This window comes from Sapajus apella, unplaced genomic scaffold, assembly GCF_009761245.1.
Source record: "Sapajus apella isolate SASKATOON/1434 unplaced genomic scaffold, GSC_monkey_1.0 scaffold117, whole genome shotgun sequence".
NCBI lineage: Eukaryota > Metazoa > Chordata > Mammalia > Primates > Cebidae > Sapajus > Sapajus apella.
In genome coordinates this window covers 2,491,631-2,518,153 of record NW_022437057.1, presented here as the reverse complement: position 1 = coordinate 2,518,153, position 26,523 = coordinate 2,491,631, and the positions used below count along the sequence as shown (strand labels likewise).

The following is a 26,523-nucleotide window of genomic DNA, read 5'->3' as shown; positions in this document are numbered from 1 at the left end:
GGGCCGCGGCGAGGAGGAGGAGGGAGGCGGGGGCCCGCCGGCTTTGGGCCAATCACGAGGCGTTCCGCAGCCCGGCCAATCAGGGGCTGAGTCCAGCCGGGCACCCCTGTCACGTGTCGCCGGAGGGGCGGGTCACCAGGAAAAACCAGGAAGAGAGGGCGGAGCGGGGGCTCGGCGCCGGCCTCCGCAGTGTGGGCGTGGGCTGTCTCCGATATCCGGCAGCAGGCCCAGGTTGGGAGAGGATGTTCCTTTTACAAAGGCTTCAAATCCAGCGTTTTATCAAATCTCAAAATGCGCTGTGAGGCCTGGGGTGTTCATTTGCCCATTTTGTAGTTTAAGTTCACTGAAACTTGAAGTGGCTAACTTGATTAGCGGGGGGATTGTATCGATGTCCTGGGTAATGGACGGCTCCCCATCTGAACGTCTTAATTAGAGACAAATCTTGCCTTTTGTCGTTCGTTCATTCATTCACCAACTCAATATTTAGCACGTATTCCGAGACGCAGACTGCATACACTTTTAAAGTGCACAAATACGACTGTACAAGCAATGTCACTGTTACAGAAACACCTAGACAAACAAGACTCCGTGACACAGCGTCCTTTTAACGAGAACTATATGGTGGGCTTATCATCTCAGTTTTCCCTGCAAGCACATACAGTAGTAATATATCCATTTTTCAGACAGGAAAATTAAGGCTGAGAGGAGTTACTTGCCCGAGGTCAGGCAGCTAGTAAATGAGCTAGCTAGGGCTGACGCCCTTGTCTTTTGTCACAGCCTATTCTTCCAGATGCTTTTTATACATCTTAAAGGCACGGAATGATCTGAACACACAACCGAAATTTGATTTTTTAAGTACAGGGAAAGGAAGATTGGGGAATAAAGACACCTGCCCAGGGTGCCAGTGTTCTATTAGGAGGAATCGCCTTTGAAAATGTACTCCCTTTTACACAGATTTAGAGAAGTAGTCTAGTGTCATTGCCAAAACCATGGACTTTGGAATCAAAAAGCCACAGATCCTAATCAGGATCAGGAAAGCAGGGACTGGCAGTGTTTATCCTCTACCTTTCATGCCTGGTACATAGGCAGTCATTATACACTGGTTGAATGAATAGCCTGGATTTGAATCCTTGTTCACCACGTGTAAAGCAGCACAAATTAACCTCTGTAAAGCTCAATTTCCTCCTCTGTAAGTACCTTTTGGGAATGATGTGAGAACTAAGTGAAATAATTCATATAAAGCACTTATCATAGTGCCTGGCATATACTAGGCACTTAATGAATAGTTTAATTATTAAGTGTTTAAGAATTAACTATTCATGGCTGGGCGTGGCGGCTCACGCCTGTAATCCAAGCACTTTGGAGGCCAAGGCGGGCGGATCACCTGAGGTCGGGAGTTCAAGACCAGCCTGACCAACATGGTGAAGCCCCGTCTTTATAAAAAAAAAAAAGAATTAACTATTCAGTTAATGAATAATTATTAAATTGCATCATTTGGAAGATGTACTGTGGACTAAATGGCAAGTACAGATAACTTTAGCAAGTACAGAGACTTTAGCAGGTTAACAGTCACTAAAACAATACTTTTGTACACAAAATTAATAGATAGCTATATGTAGATACCTAAGAGGAAAGTAAAGGCGTAAATCTCTCCTCTGTAGCCTCCACAATACCAACTACATAGTAGGGCCTCAATGCCCAGTGAAGGAATGAGTATTTCCCCCACTGCACAGTGAGTACCAGGATTATAATTTTTTTTAATCTAACACATACCACACTCTAATTTTCCACATCAACTAGAATTTAAAATTGAAACAGAGAAAAACTAGCTTGGGAAGTTTGAGCCAAGTTCCCCGACTTGTTCCCATGAGATTCATGCATTAAATCTCCCCAGAATACATCACAGACCATCCTCTCTTGTAATATGATATTTGAAAAAGCTCCAGCAGATGACCAGCCCTTCCATTGTTACACTGCTGTCTGGACACAGACATGTTCATCTCTACTGGGCAGTTCCCTGGGGTCGGGGGCAGCCAGGTTTACCTCCTAGCATGAGGCTCTGCCCTCTGAAGGTGTTTACTAGTGAATTACATTGGATCCCCACCTTTCCCTCTTCCGTTGTCTTGGAAAGGATGAGGTTTTGGCAAAAGGAGACCTTTCCGTCAAGGTTTGTTAATGACTATATCTTGCTCCGAAGTGAATGAAATCACTGGCTCTGAATTGATTTGTGTTTCTCTGGATTTTATCCTGCCAGATTCTGTCACAAAGTTGGCAGGAAGTTGGAACTCTCTAATAGCATTGGCTTCTTGTTCTAGCCACAAAGTAGTAACCAACTGGCATCGCCACTTCCAAAGTGTTTAACCTAGCTCCTGTGGAATAATTTACATACTGAGATAGCATGAGTCAGAAAAACATGCTTTATACAAATATGATGCGGGGAAACAAAGCAATGGATAGTTAGAACCCCATTTAATTCTTAAAAATTTTTTTAAATTTTCAATTAGGTAACATATATGCATGGTACAAAATTCAAAAGGTACAAAAAAGTATTCAGTGAAAATTAAATCTCTGTCCTGTTCCTGTTTCTTGGCTACTCATTTTTCCTTCTCAGAAACAACCACAGCTACCCCCATTCTGTGTCTTCTTCCAGATATGTCCTTTGTATGTGCCAGCATTTTACCTACGTCAAACCTTCATGTGTTTGCAACACTGTTTTTGGAGCCAAGACCCCAATTTGAGCTCTACCGCTAACTGTAAGATCCAGGGTGACCTCTGAGTTCCAGTTTCTTCACCACAAGAGATCAGGACTAAAACTGGGTGTTCTATATGATCCTTTTAACGTCAACACTGAGCCCACATCCTGAAAGAATTAAAATGGTTGGCATAGGTCCTAACTTTCCATATGACCTATAGGTCATAAATTTGCACTATGTGTAAATCTTCAGTATAGTAGATTTGAGTTATGCCTGTTGCTCACATAGACATCTTTTAAGAGAGTATTATCATTTCAAGTCCAAATGTTTTATTTCCAGACCCCTCTAGGCTTGTGTGATTTGTTAAATAAGACTTCACAGCTTTAGACGTGAGATTAATTAACTCAAAGCTGGAAGAGCTCCAGGAAAAGCTGTGTCCTTCTGACACTAAAAACTGATTTTCTTTCTGAGAAGACTGGAGTTTTGCAGAGAGTGAATTGAAAACAGATACTAATTGATGGTTGGCAATGGGGCACCATCCTTCATTCATCTTATCAAAAAAAATATTATTTGGGACTGGACATGGTGGCTCACGCCTACAATCCCAGCACTTTGGGAGGCTGAGGTGGGTGGATCACTTGAGGTCAAGAGTTCGAGACCAGCCTGACCAACATGGTGAAACCCCATCTCTACTAAAAATACAAAAATTAGCTGAGCGTGGTGACAGGTGCCTGTAATCCCAGCTACTCGGAAGGCTGAGGCAGGAGAATCGCTTGAACCTGGGAGGCAGAAGCTACAGTGAGCCGAGATCGCACCATTGCACTCCACCCTGGGCAACAAGAGCGAAACTCCGTCTCAAAGAAAAAAACATTGGCGGGGGAGGGGGCTGGTCCAAAGATATTGAGTTATCTCAATTGTTCACAGTCAGTTACAGATGGAACTCCTTGTTCTGCTCCCTTCCCTCACTACTGCCCTTGACTGATCTTAAAAAAAAATGAAATAAAATCAAATAATTATTTGGGGGAAAAAGAAGGGTCAGTTCTTCCCACTGCATGATCTCTCAAGAGGACTCAATGTTCTTCATGTGACAGCTCTGAGCCTCGATTTCTTACTTCCACAGAAAGCACTAGAACTGGTCCCAAATAGCCTTCTCTAGTCTCTCATTTGTTTATCTTGATTCCTCACCCCACCCCATTTCACATCCCCAGCACCAGTCCTGCCATGGCATAGGAGCCTGTTTGTGGTCTGAAAGGACAGATTAATATCTAAATTCTGTTCATCCTCCATGGCTCAAGATCTCACTTCTTTCATAGAATCTATTTCTACTATGTCTATTTCTGCCCTCATTAATCTCCTTTTCTCTACCACCGAACTAAGTACTTAATGTACTTACTGCTTTGTATTATTCATATCTTGTGTGTTGATATTACTTCTTCAATAAAAAGTGGGCATAAACACAAATCCTCAAGTGATGAAGAAAGAATGCAAAGCACTTCATTAGATAACCATCTTCCAGCCTATGTTTAGTGATGGGCAGTGGTTAGGAAAGGGAGAGAAACAACTGTAACCTCTGTGGAGTGCCTAATGTGTGCACTGAAGACACAGTCCTTCCGCTGGAAGAATTCAGAACCTAGTAGAGAAGACTGACCTGGAAAGCCCACAGTTCAACAGTAGACTTTATCAGAAGGGAGGCCTTAGAAGTTTGTGAAGAGCAGGATGCATATGCATTTCGGTGCCGCTTTTTTGCTAGAGAAACTTACTTGGATAAGTAACTAACCTGTTTGTTCCTTAATTCTGTGATAACGTGCCTCACAGGTTGATTCTGAGGATTAAATTCAGGACCTGATGCATACTAGATACCTCCCAGCTAGGCATGGTGGCTTACACCTATAATCACAGCATTTTGGGAGGCTGAGGCAGGAGGATTACTTGACCCAGGAGTTCAAGACCAGCCTGAGCAACATGGTGAAACCCTGTCTCTTTAAAATAAAATTTAGTGGCTCATGCCTGTAATCCCAGCACTTTGGGAGGCAGAATCGAGGAGATCACGATGTCAGGAGTTCGAGACCAGCCTGGCCAGCGTGGTGAAACCCTGTCTTTACCAAAAATGCAGGCCGGGCGCGGTGGCTCAAGCCTGTAATCCCAGCACTTTGGGAGGCAGAGGCGGGTGGATCACGAGGTCAAGAGATCAAGACCATCCTGGTCAACACAGTGAAACCCCATCTCTACTAAAAATACAAAAAATTAGCTGGGCATGGTGGCGCATGCCTGTAATCCCAGCTACTCAGGAGGCTGAGGCAGGAGAATTGCCTGAACCCAGGAGGCGGAGGTTGCAGTGAGCCGAGATCGTGCCATTGCACTCCAGCCTGGGTAACAAGAGCGAAACTCCGTCCCAAAGAAAAAAAAAAAAAAAAACCAAAAATGCAAACATTTAGCCGGGTGTAGTGGCGGGTGCCTGTAATCCCAGTTACTTGGGAGGCTGAGGCAGGAAAATCACTTGAACCTGGGAGGCAGAGATTGCAGTGAGCTGAGACTGGACCACTGTACTCCAGTGTGGGCAACAGAGCAAGACTCTGTCTCAAATAAATAAATAAATAAATAAAATTTAAAAATAGATGCCCCCCTTCTCCAGTTTTCGTAGAGTAATGTGCCTGGAAACTTCTTAGTAGAGAAGCAGCAGAGAAGGGAAAGTAGCACGGCAAAGGGAAGGCAGCCAGAGGCTCGGGGGGCGTCAGGGTGCTGTTATCTTTCAAGGCAGCATTCCTCTCAAAATTGTTTTGACTATTTCACTAAGACTAGAAACTCCTAGGACAACTAATAGCTCCTATAGCTGTTTTGTTTTGTTTTCTTTTGTCAGTGCCGAGCTGAACGTACCCTGGTAGTATCAGCAACTCTAACTGACAGCAAACCAGGAAGCTAAGGAGTGAGAACAATCTAGCATTTGTTATAGAAAATACTCCCAAATGACAGGTACAATAAGACATTCTGTCGATAAGGTCAGAAGTAGGATGATAAAAACAGAAAGTGGAGGAACCGATCGATAAGAAGCCATGAGAATAGTTTGTTGAAATACAAATGAAGGCGTGGACCAAATAACCCAATCCCATTAACACAGTGAAGCTGGATTCCCAAGTGAAGAAAGTAAACTGTTCAGAGAGGCTGCTAAAATTCAGAGAATTGATGGTAAAGTTAGGGGATCCTATTATCCAAAGTATTTTTTTTTAACCCACAAATCCACAAAGTCATAGAGTTCCCTCATGTGACAGCAAAGCTTGGGACTATACCCAACAGCTTTTTTTTGAGTTCTCATCTTGTTTTCACAAGGCTCAGACTCCAAGATGAAAAGTGTAAAATAAATGGGTACAACATTCTGGAACTGCAACAGTGGGACATAAAGCACATCAACAGACCTGAATGCCAGCTGCAGCTTCTGTCCTGTGTTAAGAGAGGCAGTACCAGGAGGAAGGACCAAGTCTCCTTCTCATTATTCAGTCCCCATAACTCAGTATCTACCTATAGATAAAGCCAGAGGGATCTGGCCACAGGTCACAAGTGAGCTGGCTACACCTCTTTCCTGATGCCAGACAACCCATCAGCATGACAGCCAGTCTTAGGCTGAGTATGGTGGCACATGCCTGTAATCCCAACACTGAAAGGCTGAAGTGGGAGGATCCCTTGAAGCCAGAAGTTCAAGACCAGCCTGGGCAACATAACGAGACCTTGTCTGTACAAAAAAATTAAAAATTAGTGGGATGTGATGGCATATGCCTGTAGTCCCAGCTACTTGGGAGGCTGAGGTAGGAAGATCACTTGAGCCTGGGAGGTTGAGGCTGCAGTGAGCTATGGTCACATGGCTGCATTCCAGCATGGGCAATAGTCTCAAAAAAAAAGAAGGGACCTCTTGTTTACTTACCCGGTCGCCTCTCCCCAGTGTGGCCAAAGAAGAAACCGCCTTTGGGAAAATTGGGAGTAATGGTGGGACTTGAAGTAGGGATTAGGACAAAGTAGGGGGTGGTTCTCCCCTCCTCCTAACGAAGAGAGTAATGATACAGGCCCAGGCTCCTGTGAGCACCATGGGAGAAGGGAGGACCCAGTAGGTGGTTTTTTCCTCTCCTCTCTGGGTGAGGACAGAGGAGTTGGAAGTATTAAGAAGGCAGGAAATATGCAATACTACTCTCTGCCCTGCTCCAATCCAATTAAAATCTGCTGAAGCATACAGCAACAAATGTAGCTGAAACTGTCCCCATAGGGTTGACAAGAATTGCATGCCAGGTTCTGGACAGAAACATAATTTTTTTTTTTTTTTTTTAATAGAGATGGGGTTTCTCCATGTTGGCCAGACTGGTCTCGAACTCCTGACCTCAGGTGATCCGCCCACCTCGGCCTCCCAAAGTGCTGGGATTACAGGCGTGAGCCACCACGCCTGGCCCAGAAATATAATTAAGCATTCATCAGGCTGCCCTCTGGCCCCCCACTTCCTTGTTGCTAAAACTCATGGAGCACGGGTGGGCGCAGTAGCTCACACCTGTAATCCCAGCATTTTGGGAGGCAGAGGCAGGTGAATCACCTGAAGTCAAGAGTTCAAAACCAGCCTGGCCAACTTGGTGAAACCTTGTCTCTGCTAAAAACACAAAAATTAGCCAGGTGTGGTGGTGCGTGGCTGTAGTCACTACTACTTGGGAGGCTGAGGCAGGAGAATTGCTTGAACCTGGGAGGTGGAGGTTGCATTGCACCACTGCATTCCAGTCTGGGCAACAGAGTGAGACTTCAACTCAAAAAAAAAAAAAAAAAAAAAAAAAAAACGGCATGGAGCACTAGACACTGATCATTTGCATCCCTGCTGTTCCTACAGGCAGGACTTCTGACATCAGGGTCATGAGACCACTTAATTGATTTCCTGGCTGGGCGCAGTGGCTCACACCTATAATCCCAGCACTTTGGGAAGCCAAGGTGGGTGGATCACGAGGTCAGGAGATCGAGACCATCCTGGCCAATGTGGTGAAACCCCATCTCTACTAAAGTACAAAAAATTAGCCAAGCGTGGTGGCATGTGCCTGTAATCCCAGCTACTCGAGAGGCTGAGGTAGGAAAATCGCTTGAACTCAGGAGGTGGAGGTTGCAGTGAGCTGAGATCGCACCACTGCACTCCAGCCTGGGCAATAGAGCAAGACTCCATCTAAGGAAAAAAAAAAAAAAGAATTGATTTCCATCCCCATTGTTCCTATAGACAGGATCTCTGACATTAGAATCATAAGCCTTTTGCTTAAGGCTTACTTAAGATGTTTTCCAGACCACACCTCCAGCACCCAGTTTGAAGACTCCCACACAGGAACAGGATCAGCATGAGAATCCAGCTTCTTCAGCTCCCTATCCCATGACTTCACTCTGCACTTTTTTTTTTGCCCCCCCATCCCCCACTCTGCATTCTTCAACCCATCAACCATCTCCACAATTTGGCCCACTCCAAAACCCTTAGAAACCCTAGCACCAAACTCCTCAGTGAAGTGGATTTAAGGTTCTTTCTCATCTCCTTGTTTCATGACTCTGTGATTAATCCTGTTTCTCTGCTGCAACCTGCTGTCATGATGTATTGACTTGCTGTGCATTAGATAATGAACCTATCACAGTTGAGACAGGAGAGTTCCCTGCCCCACTCTGGGGGACTTGCAACAGGGGTGTGGCTTGCTTACTCAAACCCCTTGCAGGAGGGGGAGCACACAGGCGAGCAGGTGCTGAGGCCAGGGCCAGCACTTTTGGACTCTGGCCCCACTGTAGCCTCTAGGGGTGTGTTACAACTAATGCTTTTATTAGCACCTGCTGCCCGTGGACAGCTAAATGTTAACCAGCTCAGAGGAGAGTAGGGGTGACGGCCTTTTACACCCTGCCCTCTTGGCATATGGGTTCTTATCTAGCATCCAGGAAGAATCAGGTCACACAGACTTGAAGGATGGTGAATGTGGAGGTTGTAATGAGTGATGAAGGTGGCTCTCAGTGGGATGGGGAGCAGGAAAGGGGATAGAGTGGGAAGATGATCTTCCCCTGGAGTTTGGCTAGGGACTAACCAGGCGACCAGCTGCCTCTTTGACATTCAGATGCTCCTTTTCTCTCCTCTGCCATGCTGCTTTGTTTCTCTGCCAGTGGAGTTTGGGGTTCTTATGGGTACAGGATGGGAGGGTCTGGCAGGCCAGGGTAGTTTTGGAAAAAGGGACATTCAGGTGGGAAAACAGGGATGTAAAGTTCTCAGTTAGGGCCACGGGCTGGGCTTGTGAGTGGGGCATTTGCCAGAGAACCACTCTCTTCTACCCGGTATTTCCCTGCCTCCTGTCCTTATCACAATTACCTAATGTCCTTAGGGGCTGGCACACAATAAGCACTAGGTAAAAGATGGCTATTGTTATTATTAATAACCACTGCTCAGAACTTTGCTTCGGGTCCGATGAAAGTCATAGACTTGCTCTCCAGAAAAACACACACAAATATACACACCCCTAATTGTGCAGGTGCTTTCAGAGGGATTACAGATAATTGTAGATCCCAATTAGGACCTGCTGATTGACTGGAGTGTCTCCCTTTAGTATGCAGTACCAGCTGGATAATTTGTGGGGCTAAGTGCAAAATGAAAATGCAGAGACCATGTTCAAAAATTACTAAGAATTTCAAGGCCAGGTGCAGTGGCTCACACCTGTAATACCAACACTTTGGGAGGCCGAGATGGGCAGATCACCTGATGTCGGGAGTTTGAGACCAGCCTGACCAACATAGAGAAACCCCATCTCTACTAAAAATACAAAATTAGCAGGGTGTGGTGGCACATGCCTGTAATCCTAGCTACTTGGGGGGCTGAGTCAGGAGAATTACTTGAACCTGGCAGGTGGAGGTTGCAGTGAGCCACAATCACACCATTGCACTCTAGTCTGGGCAACAAGAGTGAAACTCTGTCTCAAAAATAAAAAAAGTTACTAAGAATTTCAATACAAGAGCAGAGCATCAAACCACGTGCAGGGCTCTTCTAAGTGAGGGGCACTGTGTGACTGTCACATGAAATTCACCTACTAAGACCTTAGAGCTACAGGACAGACAGTTTTACTTCCTTTAAGCAAACTCAATACCTAGAGACTAAAATTACAAAAAAAAAAAAAAAAAAATCTCTCACAAGATGTTTTTTTACAAGCCAACTTTCAGTGAATGAACATTTACTTAGCAAATTTTTGTGCAAGATGGTAGGGATCAAACTTAAACAAACAAGCGATCCTGCCCAGTAAAGCTTCTGCGGCCCCTGGAAAAGACATGAGAGTTCAGTACAGTTCTGATGGGGATAAGCAAAGGTTGCTGCGGGAAGCAGAGAGTGCACACCTCTGGAGGGAAGGAGGACAGACACTGCCTCCAGGACCTGCCTGGGGTTGAGCTGAGAGGGGTGAACGTTTCCAGGCAGAGGGACGTTAAGATGGGACGATGCTTTCTCGGGAACCTGCACTGTCTATGCACATGGAATGCAACACTTGAAAATCCCATTCTGACTCCACGCTTCAGAAACGCTGGCAGAGAGCAGGAAGTGCTGCACCTTACCAGAGAAACGCAGGTGCCAGCCCCCTCGGGCAACTCAGGGAAATCAAGCCAGGCCCTTTTATTGCGTGAGGGCATTGAGGTGTCACAAAAAAAAAGAAAATGAAAGAACTACCTTTGTGCTTGATAGTCTGCCCCTAAGGCAGGGGATTAGCAATTCCAAGGCTGTCTGCGTGGGGAGCTGGAGGGAGAGGGGAGCTGGGATCCCAGGGATGGGAGGAAATTCATTCATTCCGAGCCATTCAGAACCATAGGACCCTGCCTATGCCTAGGCAGTAGGTTTAGGATTCTCCACGTGGCCTCTGGCCTCGTTTTCAGGAATCTATTGACTTAAATGGAAGGTATTATGAGAACCATATGACCTTTCAGGCTTGGGAACAACTATAGACTCTGAAAGGTTGAAGGTGTGGTCAAGAAGCTAAGACTGGCTGGGCACGGTGGCTCACGCCTGTAATCCTAGCACTTTGGGAGGCCGAGGTGGGTGAATCACCTGAGATCAGGAGTTCAAGACCAGCCTGGCCATCATGGTGATACTCCATCTTTAAAAAAAAAAAAACAAAAAACAAAACAGAAGAAGCTAAGACTACAAGACAGTGGGTAAGATGAGGGATTTTACATCAGAAACATGCCATGGAGCCTCAGTGACAGACCTGAACCCTAAAGTCGGACTCTCTGGATTTAAACCCTGTGTGTCCTCTACTTAACAGTGTTCAGTAAAACATTATAGGAGGCCATTGTTTCGGAATAAGCTCCTGCACTAGGCCCCAGCAGACCAGCTAAAAATCAAAATGGAATCAGCCATGTTAAAGTTCCAGATCACCAAACCTAAACTGTTTTCTGATCTTGCAAGAAATAGGAGAGACAGACAACCAGTTTCCCAAAGAGGCCCGTTTCAATCTTTAATCAGTATGATAGGGCAGTTCCTCTGCTTTAATCCTTAAACAAAAAAGATAGCCTGAAGTAACCCGGTGTTACTAAACAGTTACATTTCTATTGTTCTGTCTAAAAGTGACTAATACTCTCTGTTCCCTGCTTCTGCTTTCTTCAGCCGCTCTCTGTATAAAACTCAGCTCTTCTGCTCAGCTCTTTGGGACTTACTCAATTTTATGGAATGAAGGTTGCCTGATTCTAGAATTGCAGATAAAGCCAATTGAAATCTTTAAACTAAGTTCGTTATACCTTTGTCTTTTGACAACAGCTTGCAACATTAGACCTCAATTTCTTCATCTATAAAATGAAGATAATAAATGTATTTAATAGCATTGTTGTAAGGATTAAACAAGTTAACATATGTGAAAAATTAAGAATAACATCTGTGAAGCCCGGTGTGGTGGCTCACGCCTGTAATCCTAGCACTCTGGGAGGCCGAGGTGGGTGGATCACCTGAGGTCAGGAGTTCAAAACCAGCCTGGCCATCATGGTGAAACCCCATCTTTAAAAAAAAAAAAAAGAAAGAAAGAAAAAGAAAAAAAAAAGAATAATATCTGTGAGCTGGGTGCAGTGGCTCATGCCTGTAATCCCAGCACTTTGGGAGGCTGAGGCAGGCGGATCACGAGGTTAGGAGATGAAGACCATCCTGGGTAACACGGTGAAACCTCATCTCTACTAAAATATAAAAAATGAGCCGAGCGTGGTAGCACGTGCTGGTAGTCCCAGTTACTCTGGAGGCTGAGGGAGGAGAATTGCTTGAACCTGGGAGGCAGAGGTTGCGGTGAGCCGAGATTGCACCACTGCATTCCAGCCTGGGTGACAGAGCAAAATGCTGTCTTTAAAAAAAATAATAATAGGCTGGGCGCGGTGGCTCACGCCTGTAATCCCAGCACTTGGGGAGGCCGAGGCAGGCGGATCATGAGGTCAGGAGATCGAGACCGTCCTGGCCAACATGATGAAACCCCGTCTCTACTAAAAGTACAAAAAATTAGCCGGGAGTGGTGGCGCATGCTTGTAGTCCCAGCTACTCGGGAGGCTGAGGCAGGAGAATTGATTGAAACTGAAAAACGGAAGTTGCGGTGAGCCGGGATCGCACCACCGCACTCCAGCCTGGTGATAGAGCGAGACTCTGTCTCTAATAATAATAACAACAAAAATAACATCTGTATGTGGAACTGCTATGTGTTAGGCATTATTATTGGCCATAGGGCTGATAACAATGAAGAAAAATCAGGAAGAAAAAAACTGCAGCTGTAAGCGGCTTCTAGAATCTCAGAATTGGGCAGCTTAGCTGTGGGGTGAGTGAGGGCTGGTTGGAGGCCCTGTAAACATACCAGATGAAAGGCAGCCAAGCTGTTGGAATAAGAGTAGGTTTGCTGTACTGTTGATCTGTTTCTCCAGCTATAAAAGAGGAACAATATGTGTCCTACTTACTTACTAGGATAATGTATGTAAAATACTTAATAAGCTGGGGGTGAGAGTGGTGCTGACAGCTATCCAAGCCAGGACCATTTACAATGGCTGCCCCTTACAGAGTCCTCCTCTTCCCCTGCCCACCCCTGATGAGTGGGTGCCCCTCGGGTCTGCAGCTTTGACAGCCTCTCCTCTCACTCTACCACGTTCTTCCTGGCCCTTATCCACACCCATATTTTCCATGATCTCTGTGTTTGTGCCCACATTCTAACCTCCAGTCTGATCCTTCTTAACCTCAATGCCCAAATATCAATTGCCCACTGGGGGTGTCCCCCCATGGACACATAGCTTCCTGCAACTCTTTGTCCACAACTAGACTCCACAGTGTCCTTAAGCTTGACCACCTCGGCAAAGATTATGATAGTGACAGAAATCCAGCATTGCTGACTGCATCTTGCTTGTAACCTCACAAGCTGTCTTTGCTCATTCCTGGGTGTAGGGCAAGTAAACTATGGGAGAAATTTAGTTTATGTTTAACTTTAAAACAAAGATGATAAGAATCCCTTCCCAATACTAACCCCCTCATCACACAGGGACTAAACTGCCTTCATAAAACTAACAAATTAGCTACAAGGTCAGAAGTATGGTTCAGGAGTCATGTAGCTAGGGGGTCACAAGATTTGTAACCTCCCTAGTTGCTGCTATAGATAACATCACTATTGTAAAACCTAAGACCGGTGTTTGAGGTTATCTTTCAGACCGTGCATTTTGATGGACCAGCTGGCGCCACTCAGATGGGAACTGATAACCAAGAAACTGACCCAACTGGTCTTGTGACCCCCATCCAGGAACTGACTTAGTGCAAGAAGACAGCTTCAACCCTTTATGATTTCATCCCCAACTCAATCAGTCTTCCCCATTCCCTAGCCACCGCCCACCCAACTTTCCTTTAAAAACTCTAGCCTCTGAATTCTTGGGGAGGCAGATTCGAGAATGATTTCCAGTCCTTCTGCTTGGCTGGTATTGTGATTATTAAATTCTTTCTCTGCTGCAACACTCAGGCCATTCTCAGTGCATTGGCTTTTCTGGGCAGCAGGCAAGAAGAGCTCATCAGGCTATAACAAGCTTATTGTATCCCCTGTGCCTCCACCCTAGTAAAGGGCTCCATCACCCTGTCGGATCCCAGTATAATCCTCAACTCCTTCTTGTTCCTTACTGCCCCGCCCCCATAACCAATCACTCACTGAAGTTTATGTATATGAACTAATAATTATGACACCAATGTAGCTTCTTCTCTGAATTCATTTCCATTACCACACTCCGGGACACCTATCTCTCCTGGACTCCTGTAACAACTTCACAGGTCTCCTGGAAATACCTCAGCCACTCCTCTTTGCTAAGCCTTTTTTGAGAGAGTCTCACTCTGTCGCCCCAGGCTAGAGTGTAATGGCGTGATCTTAGCTCATTGCAACCTCTCAGATTCAAGCAATTCTCTTGCCTCAGCCTTCCAGGTAGCTGGGATTATAGGCGCATACCACCACGCCTGGCTAATTTTTGTATTTTTAGTAGAGATGGGATTTCACCATGTTGGCCAAGCTGGTCTCAAACTCCGGACCTCAGATGATCCTCCCACCTTGGTCTTCCAAAGTGCTGGGATGACAGGTGTAAGCCACTGCACCCCACCCTCTCTGCTAAGTTCTTACTCATCCTTGAGGTTTACTCTTAAAGGTCATTTCCTTCAAGAACCCTTCTTCCCACGAGTTTAATGTTTCTAGTGCTCACTCTTTTTTTTTTTTTTTTTTTTTTGAGATGGAGTTTCGCTCTTGTTGCCCAGGCTGGAGTGCAATGGCGCGATCTCGGCTCACCGCAACCTCCGTCTCCTGGGTTCAGGCAATTCTCCTGCCTCAGCCTCCTGAGTAGCTGGGATTACAGGCACGCACCACCATGCCCAGCTAATTTTTTGTAGTTTTAGTAGAGACGGGGTTTCACCATGTTGACCAGGATGGTCTCGATCTCTTGACCTCGTGATCCACCCGCCTTGGCCTCCCAAAGTGCTGGGATTATAGGCTTGAGCCACCGCGCCCGGCCCTCTAGTGCTCACTCTTACCTAGCAATCTGTACTTCCGTAAGATACAGCACCTTGCTCCTGTGGGGTCCACCCACCAGAAGCACCAGCACCTGGAAGCTTCTTGGAAATACAGAATCATTGTTCCCATCTTGATTTAATCAGAATCTGTTAAAATACAATCCCCAGGCAATCTGTACATTACCATTAGAGAAGCAATGGTGTAGCATAAATAACCATTCATCATTACTATTTAATTTTCTTCCCTGCTAAACTCTAGGTTGTAGGAAGTCCGGTTGCTGAGTCTTTTTGCTCAAGCCGCTAACATCAGGACAAAAACAGGAGCTGATAATATCTGTGCAACCTGGTTGAAACTGGCTGAACTACCTTTTCAACCTGTTGCTGAAAAGTGTCTGCAGCTTGAACAAAGTCACACTTAGCTTCTTAATTCACGGTTCTTCAAAACAGGCTTACTTTGACAAAATATCTGCTCTGCTTGTTCTGTTCTGGAGTGGCAACCCACAGTAGTACCACACTGTGGACAGTGTAAGGAAACCATGGAAACCATGTCAATATCCTGTCAGAAACTGAAATGGAATCTTGATTGGATTCATGGGGGTGGCAGTGTTAGCTGCTGAGCATCTTCAGCTACTGGAATACTCCCTTCTTTTGGAGTTGGCCTCGGAGGCGATGGGAGTTGGAAAAAGAGGGTCAATACATTTCCCTGAGATGGAATTCTAACTGAAGTAGTGACACCCTAAATGAAAGCTTTGCTTGGAGCAGCTAGGCATGGAAGAACAGTTAGGCTTTTTTTTTTTTTTTTTTTTGAGACGGAGTTTCGCTCTTGTTACCCAGGCTGGAGTGCAATGGCGCGATCTCGGCTCACCGCAACCTCCGCCTCCTGGGTTCAGGCAATTCTCCTGCCTCAGCCTCCTGAGTAGCTGGGATTACACGCACGCGCCACCATGCCCAGCTAATTTTTTGTAGTTTTTAGTAGAGACGGGGTTTCACCATGTTGACCAGGATGGTCTCGATCTCTTGACCTCGTGATCCACCCGCCTCGGCCTCCCAAAGTGCTGGGATTACAGGCGTGAGCCACCGCACCCGGCCTCAGTTAGGCTTTTTCTAACCTGGGTGGGACCCCAGAGCATTAATACCCTAGGCTTCTGCTTTTCTGTGTGGGAAGAATCAAAATCAATGCTCCCTTTTGATTTCCCCACGCTGTCACTGTAAGCACCTATACAAAAGGAGGTTAGATCTTATACACGGAATGATCAGCGCTCTGTCCTGCACAATGAAAACAATCACAATTTCTGTATGAACTCACTGATTTTCATTGATTCATAATAACTTCAGTGTTTTCATAAATCTAAGTGACTTCATTTCCCCAACCCTGAATAACTTTTAAAAAAATGTGTGTGTGTGTGCACTAAATTATGTTTGAAGGAAATACTAACACTTCTGATGATGCCCTCAAAAATATACTTTTTTCTTCCTGATTATGAAATTAATACATGTTGTTTATGGAAAATTTTGAAAAGACACAACATTGTAAAATGAATAATCACTTTCCACATCTTGGTCTGTTTCATACCAGGCTGTTTCTAGGCATAGAAGTTTAAAATCCTGTTTTTCTTTTTCTTGTAGCATAATAATCTGGCCATTATCTTTTGCTATTAAAGTAACTTATATTGTTTCTGTTTACTACACTATTACATTTTCAATGGAGAAAATGCTGAAAGGAAAACGAAGAGTTGTAATTACCATCTGGAGGCAAGCAATGCTAGTAATTTTGTTCTTTTCTCTTTTCTAGGCATATATTTTGAAAACAAAATTGATTTTCCTTCATTTGGATACAGCAACATGATTTAAGCAGCTCCTTATGTCAGCATTAGGTTATTTCCAGTTAACTGTACTAAGTATTATTTACAATGATATTTTATGTTTTACTGTCCTTTGAAAAGTATGAATTTTCTGCAATTAATTTCATCCACTCAACTCTTGAGAGAAAGCTGAAATAAAAGGGCCAAGGAAAAAGTAACACATAACGTTTGCTTTAGTCTCCATTTCTTTTTTCTTTTTTTTTTTTAAAGATGAAGTCTCATTCTGTTGCCCAGGCTGGAGTGCAGTGGCGCAATCTCAGCTCATTGAAGCGTCTGCCTCCCGGGTTTAAGCAAGTCAACTGCCTCAGTCTCCCGAGTAGCTGGGATTGTAGGCACTTGCAACCACAGTCAGCTAGTTTTTGTATTTTTAATAGAGACGGAGTTTCACCATGTTGGCCAGGCTGGTCTTGAACTCCCACCCTCAGTGATGGGAGACTGCCTCAGTCTCCCCAAGTGCTAGGATTATAGGTGTGAGCCACCACGCCTGGCCTCCATCTCCATTTTCAACACATATGTTCTCCCAAACAGAAAAGAACTTCTGTGTAGAGGATGGAGTATGAAACTGTTCTAAAATGTGCAGACACATTTTTAAATACAATTTATGTTAATAAAGGAGCAACTGACTCTTGCCAAATTTTTCATGAGTCTTGGCAACAATTTTAAATCATTTCTCAAATTCTAAATTTACTTCAGCATGACCAAACACCTACCATTGCTTAAAAAATTTAAAAAAAAAGCTAAACAAAAAGGTGCTACTTTTGAAGCAACATCAAAGAAAAGATAAAATATAAATCTGGGCAGTGACATACGTCTAGACATCATTATGTGCTTAAAGAAAACAGCAAAAACAGTGCTAAAAGAAACCAATCAATCCTCACACTTCATCTTCAGAATCATGCCAGAAATGCTTCCCTCCTGCTATAAGAGCTGGTAGAACATGGAAGGGTAGGAAGGGTGTGGCCCAGCCACTTAGGCTCTGAACTCAGGCCTGGGAGCCTGATAAGGGTGCCTTTTATTTTTCTGTAAACCCCCACCTCCAAGTACAAATGACTAATCAAAAGTGTAACCATAGGCCTGGCACAGTGGCTCATGTCTGTAATCCCAGCACTTTGGGAGGCCGAGGTGGGTGGATTACCAGAGAACAGGAGTTCGAGATCAGCCAGGCCAACATGGTGAAATCCCATCTTTACTAAAAATACAAAAAGTTAGTTGGGTGTGGTGGCAAGCAACTGTAATCCCAGCTACTTGGGAGGCTGAGGCAGGAGAATCACTTGAACCCAGGAGGCAGAGGTTGCAGTGAGCCGAGATCATGCCATTGCACTCAGTAGCCTGGGCAACAAGAGCGAAGCTTCGTCTCAAGCAAAACAAAACAAACCCAAAGCGTAACCATATGTAGAAAAAAAATGACTTGGCTGTCCCTCTGGGTCCTATCTTAATAGAAAAGTATGGTCAGTGTGCCCTGGGGATTTGGTCATTTATTTGGAAAATACTCCTGATGTATTATGATAATTCGCAAATCATCTTCACCGCCAAAATCTCATTTTGTAACAACCTCATGTAGTAGAAAATGTACGCGTGATCCTTATTTCACAGATGAAAACACCAAGAGTCAGAAATGAAATTATTTGCCCCGTTACACAGCTAGGAAGTGATGGAATAAGACTGCAAACCTAGGACTTCTAGTGATTGTCCCAGGAGGCCACATCACATGGAATATTACACAGGAACATTTTTGGTAACCTCTGAAAGGGCTAAATGGACCTCCTTTCAGTCTGGGCCCTGATATACACTTAATGGAGTAAGGGAATGGTTAAGAAAGTATGATTCACAAACATCCATCTCAGATGTCTGATCATGTAACAAAATAGTTCCATCATTAAGGGTGAGCTGAGGAGAGAACACATACCTGGATTTATGTATTAATAGCATTGAATCTTCTCAAGAATTTAATAAATGAGACAACTAGAATTCAAGGGTAGTGACTTCCTGGGCAAAGGGAACTGAGTGAGTTTCCTCTCACAACCCCTGAGCGGATTTCATCATTCCCTCCCTCGGTTCAACCATAGTATTATATGTTAGGTGGTGGCATTGTTACAGTACCTGGCCTTTGGGAGCTTGCAAGCAATTTTTCTGGGAGATCTCTGACAAACAGTTTGGCTAGGAAATGAGCTCCGTTCTTCTTCATAGGCAAAGGTGATCTCCTGCTTTATGCTGAGGCCAGCAGGGTCTCATTAAGAGTTACGTCGGGCCGGGCGCAGTGGCTCGTGCCTGTAATCCCAGCACTGTGGGAGGCCGAGGCGGGTGGATCACGAGGTCAAGAGATCGAGACCATCCTGGTCAACATGGTGAAGCCCCGTCTCTACTAAAAATACAAAAAAATCAGCTGGGCATGGTGGCGCGTGCCTGTAATCCCAGCTACTCAGGAGGCTGAGGCAGGAGAATTGCCTGAACCCAGGAGGCGGAGGCTACAGTGAGCCGAGATCGCACCATTGCACTCCAGCCTGGGTAACAAGAGTGAAACTCCGTCTCAAAAAAAAAAAAAAAAAAAAAAAAGAGTTACGTCACAGTAGGGTTTGGAGAAAACCCTGTAAGTTCAGGCCTGAGCTGCTGCCTCATGAGGGCCTTTTACTTCCCTAGAGGACTACTGGAGGATGAGCAAAACCTCACTGGCATAGCACCAGGCCCTTCTGTGCTCCCATCTCCCATGTTTCCCACAGTTGTTAGTGCAGTCAACACCCTGATCTTCCTTACTCACGTCTGTAGGAACCCACTCCCTCCAAATAGCAAGCAAGCCTACAAGCAAACCAGTAACATAATCCAGCTCACTCCCCAGTGTCTCCTTTAACTCACTTAGGACACATCAGAAGCATACAAGTGGATCACTTCACTAGAAATTTTGTTAGTCATCAAAATCATAGACATCAGTTTGATTATGGAGAATTAGAGAATCTTCAACTAGATGAGGAAACCCAGTAACAAACTGCTGTTGAAGAATCTTTTAAAGTAAACATCTGCAGGCTGTAGACATTTCTGTATCTTTGTACCTGCAAGTGCCATCTTTAGGGGTTTACTACATGAAATCATCATTTCAGTAACTTGATGTGCATAGTAATAAAAGTAATTCGGTCTGTTAATTTTTGATTGAAAATAAAGGTGGAGCTTCTGGCCAGGTGCGGTGGCTCACACCTGTAATTCCAGCACTTTGGGAGGCTGAACTGGGTGGATCACCTGAGGTGAGGAGTTCAAGACCAGCCTGGCCAACATGGTGAAACCCTATCTCTACTAAAAATACAAAAAATTAGTTGGACGTGGTGTCAGGCAACTGTATTCCCAGCTACTTGGGAGGCTGAGGCAGAATTGCTTGAACCCGAGAGGCAGAGGTTGCAGTGAGCTGAGATTATGCCGCTGCCCTCCAGCCTGGGCAAAATAGCAAAACTCTCAAAAAAAAAGAAAAAAGATGGGGCTTCTAAAAAAATGGACTACTACCAACTGACAGAATAAAGCAGAACTCATAATCTTGAATCAGTCAGGGTAATGACTTCTGCCTTCAACTGCGCCATTTAATTGGAAACATGTCAAACTATGATGACCAATGAGAACCCCCAAAGCTACCCTCCATCACTAGTGGAAGGCATGCCACAGCTAAGATCTGCTGTGCCGAACTTATGCAGGCTCCCTGTCGGCTAATGCATAAACTGAACTCAAGACAGACAAAAGCCACACTCAAGGGAAGTGCTGCCACATTAAGGTCACCATGAGGCTCAGCTTGGAAAACAGTTTCAAAAACCTTGTAATCTGCAGGGCGCAGTGGCTCATGCCTATAATCCCAGCACTTTGGGAGGCTGAGGCGGGTGGATCATGAGGTCAAGAGAGACCATCCTGGTCAACATGGTGAAACCCTGTCTCTACTAAAAATACAAAAATTAGCTGGGCATGGTGGAGTGCCCCTGTAGTCCCAGCTACTCGGGAGGCTGAGGCAGAATTGCTTGAACCCAGGAGGCGGAGGTTGCAGTGAGCCGAGATCGCGCCATTGCACTCCAGCCTGGGTAACAAGAGTGAAACTCTGTCTCAAAAAAACAAAAACAAAAACAAAAAACAAAAAAAAAAACTTGTAATCTGCTGGAAAGCAGTCTAGGGTGGGAGTGGGGAAGGTGTCAGACTGATCCCCAGTGATGATGGGCTGCAGGGCTTGACTTGTAGAATCTGGGAACACAGTAGCACCGGAGTCACACTTCCTCACACCATCAGAGCTCAGACTGTGGCATCTTTTTGTGTACCCGCAGTAACCACCAGCATTACTTTCTCAGATGACCGATACTGACTAAGGGCCAGGTATGTTGTTCTGGTAGGAGACAGCTTGATAATCTGCAATGGCAGAATTCTTCCCTCCCACCAGACCCAGAGTTGGCTTCTGGCCAAGACAACTCTGAGGGAGGCAGGGTAGCCTGTGAAAGGAGCTCTAGTGTGAAAATTAGAAAACATGGATCCTGGCCAGGCATGGTGGCTCACGCCTCTAATCTCAGCAGTTTGGGAGGCCGAGGCAGGTGGATCACAAGGTCAGGAGTTAAGACCAGTCTGGCCAACATGATGAAACCCCATCTCTACTAAAAATACAAAAATTAGCTAGGTATGGTGGCATGTGCCTATAGTCCCAGCTGAGGCAGGAGAATTGCTTGAACCCGAGATGCAGAGTTTGCAGTGAGCCGATATTGTGCCACTGCACTCCAGCCTGGGTGACAGAGTGAGAATCTGTCTCAAAACCAAAACCAAAACCAAACACATAGATCCTACTCCGGTCTGCCTCTGACCAACTGCATTAAGCTGGGTGAGAAATTCTCCATCTGGGTTCGGCTTCCCTATGTATAAAATGATGGGATTAGCCTATATCACCATGGCCCCTTCAACTTCAAATCATCAGTGTTTCATGGATTCCATGAAATTAGCTAATGTGGCCCGCCTGCTGGAAAGATGAAGTATGGAGTTGCCTAACAGACTGCTCAAAACAAAAGTAAAGAATGAAAAGAAAAGAAATGAGAGCAGGAGAGTCACTTCAACTTGAAACCCACTTTGGTAATAAGAATAGCGAAGTAATGAGTTCAGACAGTTTGAGAGGAATAGAAAAGTACAAACTGAAAAACAGGAAATCCATTCTTGGCTGGCTGTCAAAAGCCATGCGCTGGTGAACATTTAGGTTCATTTTAATTTTTAATTTCTTAAGAGTAATAAAGCCCTCAAATTAGTGTATCAAAATTCCTGCTACTGAAACACAAAATTATTGTCTCCTGCCCCTGGCTTTTTAATCACTCTTGACTTCTTCAGTCCTGTGTCTGAGGCTGTGATGGTTCCATCTCAGCAACATTTGCTGCCTTGTTCTATGGTTAGCAGATATCCTTGACCTGCTCACCATGTTACCACTTTCAAGGACAAAGTTCAAACACAGCCTTATATACAGCTCTATGTAAACTAATCATATCTCTCCAAATAGCTTGTGAACTTGCAGGGACTCCAACGTACACATCTTTCATCTCTCCAGTGCCTTGGCTACAGTAGGCACTTAAATGGTTACTGAATGCTTAAAAAAAGCACTTACCAGTCTTTTCAGGCATCTCAAACTACATGGTAGGGTTTATATATCCAACCTACGTTTAGACTACAAAATTATTTTTTAAAAGGCATTATGTAGCAATAGAAAAGTTTATAAAAATGAACTTTACAAACACTGAACTCAGATTTCCATAGAAAGGGAAAAAATATTTATTCCAAAAGATGGCAGAAATAAGAAATCCATCCTGAAAACAGAGTCTGATGTGATTCTGTCGAGATGGCTCTTCCCTCTGAACGTGCTTCTCCTACTGACCACCCCACTGGAGGCTTGTTTGTCTTGCAGCAGTTTCTAAACACTTCACTGATTCCCATATGAGCAGGCAGGAGCCATCTTCAAATCCACAGATTCCAAGGAGAGAGTAACGGATCTCTCAGAAGAACAGCATCTTTTGTCTCAGAAAAGTGCATAATCATTTTGTGGAGTCGACACAGTTCAAGTTAAGTAGGCACATAATTCACCAAAGTGTAAAAAAGGTGAAGGAAAACACACTGGATTGTAGAATAAGGCATTCAAATGTGGTGTTAATGTTTAAGGCAGCTGATGCCCAAAGTAGGCAAGTCAAGAAAAGTGGTCTGGTTTGGAGGTGATTTTGCATCTAGATGGCATTTTCTTCTTGAGACCTGCAAAACAAAACCATTCTGGTAACTGATCCTCATACATTCAATCCTCAGGAAGGCAAAAAGTTAACATCAAGAAAGTTAACCAGGCCAATATTTAAAAATGTGTAGATGCTGAACAATAAACGAAACACAGGATCATCAGTCTGATGCACGTTTGGCCAGGTTTTGTAGGGCTGTGGCAAAAGGTCCAGTAATCAAGGACACTGCTGAACTGAGGAACACAAGTAACAGTCTATGTCACAGGATGCAGGAAGAGTGAAGCTGACTGAAATTGATGGTGCTGGAATCTAATGAATTCATTACGGTTTCAAGAGTCTGTATTTTTCCCTTCCCTCTGACAGCATGGAAGCAAGGTTCCCAAAGGCATGGCAAGCTCTGCTCTGGGGCCAGGCTCCTAGGGAGCAGGCTCCTTGCACTGGTCTTGTACTCAAGGCTGTCTTCTAGCTTGCTCCCCATTCTGGCTATCTCAAGAGTAGGTGACAAATGACACTTTTCTTTTTCTATAGCTTAAACTCAATGCCATCTTTTATTTATTTATTTTTTTGACACAGGGTCTTGCTGTCACCCAGGCTGGAGTGCAGTGGTGTGATCTCGGCTCACTGCAGCCTCACTCCCAAGCCCAAATGATCCTCCCACCTCAGCCTCCCAAGTAGCTGGAACTACAGGGGCAGGCCAACACACCTGGCTAATTTTTATATTTTTTGTAGAGATGGGGTTTCATCATGTTGCCAAGGTTGGGTTCTAACTCCTGGGCTAAAGCATTCTGCTCATCCTGGCCTCCCAAAGTGCTGGGATTACAGGTATGAGCTATCATGCCCTACTCAGATTATATTTACAATGTACTAGGAAAACAACATCAGGCCAAGGAGTGGCAATTACCAGAGCTACTTGTTTCTTGTCGTTTGAAAGCCTCATAAAATCTTTCACTTAATCTAGCGATAATTTTCTGCTCTCTTCCTTAGGCCAGCAGAACAGCTGCTTTGTACAAATATCAGTACCAGGCAGATTACAAATTTAGGCCAGGCATAGTGGCTCACTCCTGTAATCTCAGCACTTTGGGAGGCCAAGGCGGGAGGATCGCCTGAGGCCAGTCTGGGCAACATAATGAGACTCTCTACAGTATGATGACACACACCAGCAGTCCCAGCTACTCCAGAGGCTGAGGTGACAGGATCACTAGAGCCCAGGAGTTTCAGGTTACAGTAAGCTATGATTATGCCATTCTGCACTCCAGCCTAGGTGACAGAGTTTGACCCTATCTCTAATCATCAAATAATATTTTTGTTAAAAACTGCCAATGCTGACTATATTGCAAGTCATCATGGCGGAGATTGGGAAAAGCTTTCAATTAACAATAATCATGCCTTGGATAAACCTCATTGGCTACAATACTGCCACTGCGCAAAGCTAATAATATTTTTTTCAGACAGTCTCGTTCCCTCACCCAACCTGGAGTACAGTGGCCACAAACACAGCTCACTGCAGCCTTGACCTTCTGGATTCAAGCAATCTTCCTGCATCAGCCTCCCAAGTAGCTGGGACTAGAGGCCCACTCCATCATGCCCAGCTAATTTTTAAATTTTTTGTAGAAATGGGGTCTTGCTATATTGCCTAGGCTGGTCTCAAACTCCAGGGCTCAAGTTTCCTCTTGCCTTGGCTTCCCAAAGCTCTGGGATTACAGGTATGAGCCACCACACCTGGCCAATAAAATAAATTTTACCTGAGAATACTAAAGTAGTGAATATGTATGGTTTGTCTGTTAATTTTCCATGAAGAGCACACTGATTAGACTTCTTCATAGTATAGGTATTTTTTGACAACGAAACAATCCAAAAAAAAACCAAAAATAGGCCTTCACTTTTGAAAAACTACATACAAATGGGGGATAGTTTTCACTCAAGATCAATGATGCCAGTTTAAAATAAATGTAGGCTGGGCATGGTGGCTCATGTCTGTAATCCCAGCACTTTGGGAGGCCAACAAGGGCAGATCACTTGAGGTCAGGACGTTAAGACCAGCCTGGCCAGCCTGGTGAAACCCCATCTCTACTAAAAATACAAAAAAATTAGCTGGGCGTGGTGGCACATGCTTGTAGTCCCAGCTTCCGCGGTGGCTCATGCCTGTAATCCCAGCACTTTGGGAGGCAAAGGCAGGAGAATGGCTTGAAGCTGAGAGGTGGAGGTTGCAGTGAGCAGAGACTGCACCACTGCCCTCCAGCCTGGGCAACAGAGCAAGACTCCATCTCAATAAATAAATAAATAAATAAATAAAATGCAATTGTGCATATGTTACATGAAAAATTCACGTGGTTTGATTTTGGAGTAAATTTTTATTTATTTATTTATTCTTGAGATAGGGTCTCACTGTCACTCAGTCTGGAGTAAATGCAGTGGCACCATCACGGCTCACTGCAACTGCCACCTCCAGGGCTCAAGATCCTCCCATCTCAGCCTCCCAAGCAGCTGGGCCTACAGGTGTGTGGCAACACACCTGGCTAATTTTTGTATTGTTTTTTGTAGAGATGGGGTTTCACCATGTTACCCACACCGGTCTCAAAATCCTGAGCTTGAGCAACCTGCCCACCTTGGCCTCCCAAAGTGCTAGGATTACAGGTGTGAGCCACTGTGTCTGGCTGACTTTGGAGTAAATTAAGGAAGCTGATATTCTTATCATCTTTGATATGAAATAGCTGATTGTTCTTATTTTGCAAAATAAAGGAGTCATTAAGGTTACTATCAGATAAAACTGACAGAGGGCCAGATTTGGTGGCTCATGCCTGTAATCCAGCATTTTGAGAGGCAGAGGTGGGTGGATCGCTTGAGGTCAGGAGTTTGAGACCAGCCTGGCCAACATGGTATACCCCATCTCTACTAATACAAAAATTAGCCAGGCGTGGTGGTCCATGCCTATAATCCCAGCTACTAGGGAGGCTGAGGCAGGAGAATCACCTGAGTCTGGGAGGCCAATGCTGCAGTGAGACAAGATCGAACCACTGCACTCCAGCCAGTAGTGTGATCTTGTCTCACTATAACACTGGCCTCATTGCACCACTGAACTCCAGCCTGGGCGACAGAGTGAGATTCCATCTCAAACAAACAAACATCTGCCAATGGGCCAGACACAGTAGCTCGCGCCTGTTATCCCAGCACTTTGGGAGGCAGGGCAGATCACCTGAGATCAGGAGTTTGAGACCAGCCTGGCCAACAAGGTAAAACCCCATCTCTACTAAAAATACAAAAGTTAGCCGGGTATGGTGGCACCTTCCTATAATCCCAGATATTCGGGAGGCTGAGGCACAAGAATCGCTTAAACCCAGGAGGCAGAGGTTGCAGTGAGCCAAGATCATGACACTGTACTCTAGCCTGGGCAACAGAGTGAGACTGTCTCAAAAAAAAAAAAAAAAAAAAGATAAAACTGACAATGAAGACAACAAAAATATTAATTGAGAAATCTGTTCAGGAAAGAGTAAGTGAATATAATTCTTAAAGGAGATGTTAGGTTCAATTTTTATCTTTTTAAATATTTCAGATAAATTTGGAAAATAATTCCTTCTTTACTATGACATGTAAGGTTATATATATTATAAGAGATTAAATACAAGGAGTTAAGCATGTATTTAACAATTCAAGGCAATGTACCAAATGAATGGCAAAAACTGGAGAGCTTAATATGTTTAGGAAGAAAAGAAATCACTTTGAAACAAAGTGGCCAAGGAAGGAAGTGCTAGGATTTGCCAGCTGGGCACTGAAAG

The 26,523-nt window shown here is 44.6% G+C and overlaps 1 protein-coding gene and 1 non-coding gene across 3 annotated transcripts in view; both read right to left on the bottom strand.

The window, feature by feature from the left end:
* Nucleotides 1–21,851: 21,851 nt before the first annotated feature.
* Nucleotides 21,852–26,523, bottom strand: part of ATP6V0E1 (ATPase H+ transporting V0 subunit e1) — a 51,730-nt gene continuing 47,058 nt past the window's right edge. Inside the window, exon 4 of one of the 2 annotated variants that reach the window (XM_032260367.1) lies at nt 21,852–22,774. The gene's annotated coding sequence lies outside the window, so the exon portion shown is untranslated. The remainder of the gene's footprint in view (nt 22,775–26,523) is intronic. The other variant, XM_032260366.1, reaches the window with a different exon arrangement.
* On the bottom strand, nt 24,043–24,181 carry LOC116538157. Its single transcript, XR_004263523.1, has one exon. It is a non-coding gene; the product is annotated as a U4 spliceosomal RNA (small nuclear RNA).